This window comes from Etheostoma cragini, chromosome 2 (genome assembly GCF_013103735.1).
Source record: "Etheostoma cragini isolate CJK2018 chromosome 2, CSU_Ecrag_1.0, whole genome shotgun sequence".
In the NCBI taxonomy this organism is placed as follows: domain Eukaryota; kingdom Metazoa; phylum Chordata; class Actinopteri; order Perciformes; family Percidae; genus Etheostoma; species Etheostoma cragini.
In genome coordinates, this window is record NC_048408.1 from 29,354,406 (window position 1) to 29,358,789 (window position 4,384).

At 42.2% G+C, this 4,384-nt stretch overlaps 1 protein-coding gene across 1 annotated transcript in view; it reads right to left on the reverse strand.

The window, feature by feature from the left end:
- LOC117934551 (V-set domain-containing T-cell activation inhibitor 1-like) overlaps positions 1-4,384 on the reverse strand; it is an 11,973-nt gene that overhangs the window by 6,848 nt on the left and 741 nt on the right. The gene's annotated exons all lie outside the window — the stretch shown is intronic.

The following is a 4,384-nucleotide window of genomic DNA, read 5'->3' on the forward strand; positions in this document are numbered from 1 at the left end:
CCCCCCCCCCCCCCCCTCTTCTTAAAGGTGCCAACTGTTGGTTTGTTCTCCGTTTTTATCTTAAAGTGTGAATTAGATTTTTATAAAATGGAATCAAAACAGACTTTCTTTTTACCTTGACATGCTGGAGGTCCTGTGGGTTAAAGGAGGATCATCATCATCATCATCATCATCATCATCATCATCATCATGTGTTTTGGGGGTGCCCTTTACTTCTGGTCTACTGGAAACTAATTAAAACCTTTTAATGGAAGCGTGTTAAAGGTGGTGATCCCACTGAGTCTGAGGCCGCGTTTACACGGAAACGATATGAAGAGAAAACACAAAATTGGCGTTTAGGCGAGAGGTTTTGGGGGGGAATTGCGTGCATATGGTGACGTAAAAGTGTGACATTCGTTGCGCACACACACACACACACACACACACATTGTGTTTTTACCCCTTAGACGGGAACGCAACGGTGGAGCGTTTTTTTTAAAGATTTCCACTCTGTAGTCTGGTTTCACTGGTTTGCGTCTTAAGCCCCAAAAATGTCGTCGCCGTCTGAACAAAAGTCACATCTGATCACATAATTTGTTTTCATCCTTAAGTGTTTTTGTGTAAACAGGCCTCAAGACTCTGTACCTGGGTTCAAGACCAGAAACTAAGGGATTCAAATGTAAATAAGTGTTTTTAATATTTTGTTGACTACAGATGTACCAAAGGTCAATGGTTAGGTCAAGGTTATCCACTATGTCTAGACAATTCAAAAGCATCCAACTGGATTTTTAAAGAAGTTTCTTTTTTTGTAGGACTGTTTGGGTAAATTTATGTTGACTTTGATTTTCTGGTTTTGAATGTTTTAAGTGTACAACTTAACCTGGGGAAACACGTTGTCCCTTGGACAGTTAGACAATTTAATTGCATGACTGGTTAAATTATGTTTGTAGTGATTTTCCGATTTCGAATGTTTATCCCATTTCTGGTGCAAGCGCTTTTGTTTTCTGCTGGTCACTTGGGTAACACGATGTCCCTTGGACACACTCACTGTACTGTAGTGGCTGGTGGGTCCAGATGGACACTCTCTAGACTGTAGTGGCTGGTGGGTCCACATAGACCCTCACTGTACTGTAGTGTCTGGTGGGTCCACATAGACCCTCACTGTACTGTAGTGGCTGGTGGGTCCAGATGGACACTCTAGACTGTAGTGGCTGGTGGGTCCCCTTCTGGAGTGGCATGCATGTCCAGTGTTTATCAATAACTTCTCTTCTGCAGACGTAAAGTATTTAATATAATTAACAGTAGCGGAGCGGCAATTGGGAGAGACTGGACCTATCCCGGTGGGCCGGTAGTCTGATTCTAGTTCTACACTTCAAGTCCTTAGCAACCCCAACTGTGCAGCCTCTGCTGAACCCGTACGGCGGGCCGCAGCGGCCTCTTATTATAATAACGCACTGGCCAATCAGAAAGCATTAAAGAAGTGAGGGTCACAACCATGGCTAAGATTTTCAGAAATATAGTGGGGGAGGGGATCAGCCCAAAATGATGTAAAGCCATCAAACACCCCTCTTTTCGTGTCACGTTTGGAAGTCTATCTGTAACGGTAAAGGACGGTGGCCCTCATTCATCAGCCTAACGTAGAAACCAGCGCTGATATGAGCGTGGAAATTCTCTTACAGCGGGCTTCACGTTGGATTCATGAAAGGTTCGTATCAGAGGGTAAGAATGGTCGTACATTGATAAAAGCAGCAGTTGGAAACGATTGTAATTTAAAAGTCACGCCCCAATAGTCTGTTTTGAGTCCTCACCGATCCAAATGGCCCATGTGTACTGTTGCTTGTCTCATGGAGGTCTTCTAAAAGAGTTGGGTCTGCCTCATAAATGAGGGCCAGTGTGTCCAATGCACTACTGCTACTACTACTGGGGCTAGAGTGGATTGTGTTGCTGTATGTACAGATGAATTATGTTGTCAGATTATTTATGTTATCTTCCTACTGCCTTAATGGTGAAAAGCACTTTAAATAAAGTCTGATGTGTGTTTTTGTCTCTCCTTGATCATCATAACTCACTAATGACATTAAAGGTTTGTAACATAAGAAAACATCAAGTCTTATAAAATATTGGTGAAAGTAACTACGCTACGTGTTACATTTTCATTATTTCATCTCTCCTACCTTCTCCTTCCTTTTCTCTCTCCTCTAATCCTGAGTGCAACAAGTGTTTTGACATGAAAAAAGGTTAAAAGGTCAAGCTGCATAATAGATTCTTAATAGCTTCACATTTGACACAAAGAGCAATAGAGAGAGGGGGGGGGACAGGATTTAGCCATTGCTAATTGCTAAGCTAATGGCTATACTGGAGTAGCTAACCGTGTTCTAACAGATAATGAATCTATTAGAGCTCGAGTATAACTAGTGTTTAAATACAATCAGACGATTAGCCGCCAGATTTAAGCAGTAAAGCGGAGTTTAGTAGGCCCTAAGCTGATTTAACAGCTGATTGGTTTACAATCGATTCAATATGTTAAACTTTTTGTTTTTGAATCGGAAGGATTTTAATTGTTATTTGACAGATTTAAAGTCATATTGTGTACAGGACACACACACGTTGTGAGGCTGAAGTCAGAGAGACTAAATCTACAGTTAATTGAAATCAGCAACAGATCGCTACACCGTCATAATTAAAACAGCTGGAGACTTTGTACCAGCTGATATGGGGGTCTGATTATGTTTTACTAAATCGGAATCGCACCACAGTGTTTCAGCCACTTCCCTTTCAGCCTGATGGCGGCTTAATATGACTCGAGATGGCTGGGTTCACCGTCTTTACTGCAGTTTCCCCCGGAAGGCTGCTGCCTGGCGGTAAGAGGACGGCACTTTACACTTTACACTTGACATGACGTCATAATGAGACTCGTGTACATGGCAGTATAAAAGCGCTCCTGCACTCGCGCTGCGGGTCGTGTCGTGCTAAAAGGGCGGAGGTGCAGCGCAGAGCTCACACCTGAATTCCGAGCAGCGAGGTCCGGAGTAATTTACCAGTTGATTTCCAGGCTGAAGCCAAACCTCTGGAAGATGAGCACGAGGACATCCAGCTCCAGATGCATCATGTCTACAGGCGTCATGAAGACTTTTAACTTTCTACTTTTAACTAGTTTTCCTGAAGCTATCCTGGGTAAGTTGGTTTATGGTCATATTCATGTATGAGTCCGCTTGGTATTAAGGCTGTTGACCCAAATTATTGGTAACGTTTTACATTTTAATAATTACCGCTTTTTATTATCATTACGAAGATGTAAAATATGACATCTCAGTAAGACATTTTGTAAAGATAAGTAGTGCCCGTGGTGTAACTGACCTGACTCTGGTTGCGGGTGGGCGGCTGTGCTGATCTCCGACATTTGAAGTTCTTTTTGGAACATAACCCCCGTGAAAAAACAGGGTTCACTGTATAATAATTATGACTTCAAGGCTACTGATGTGATAAGGAGCCGTTTCACTGTAAACCTAAACAGTTGTACTAACAGTTGTACTAACAGTTGTACTAACAGTTTTACTAACAGTTTTACTAACAGTTGTACTAACAGTTGTACTAACAGTTGTACTAACAGTTGTACTAACAGTTGTACTAACAGTTGTACTAACAGTTGTACTAACAGTTGTACTAACAGTTGTACTAACAGTTGTACTAACAGTTGTACTAACAGTTGTACTAGCTCCCGCGGCTTGTTCATCCCTCAATTTGCGGTTCAGCCGATGAGCTGGAAAGCTCTGATCTCCTGCTTACTACTACTGTTCATTTTAATGCTCAACGGTTCCATGAAGACCTCCTTGTGGCCCATAAATAAGACTGTTGTTGTGAAGCACTACCCATACAACTGACCTCACAGACAAACCCTCATTACATCTTTTATTCTAAGTTGTATTTTTGTTCTAAATGGTCTTCATACAACAGTGAAAGCAGAGGGAACACACCTGACATTTAAATAGATCTCATTCCTCTATCCCTATATGCACCAACATTATATGCTTGCTACAGTCATGCAACGTGTAATACAAAAGACAACAAAGTTAAATACTTTGAATATAAATTTTATTTTATAAATGTGCTTGTAGTTCTGCAGCCCCCCCCCCCCAGGCCGTAGCTAGTCTGAAGGGGACAGGGACCTGAGGGGGGACTTCAGACACTCCCGGGGATCCTTCTACGGTCTGATGGCCATAGTCCCCCCTAAATGAAGGACCTCTACTCCTCGTTGGTCCCTGAAGAGACGGATTATACAGGATCTACATCAGGTGGAGGAAGTACTAGTGGTTATGTTAACATTAGCTACTGTTAACGTTACCAGACAATCAGCTGATCGCTATTTTGCTAAGCTAACGCTCACATCGGAATATGTACAACTTGT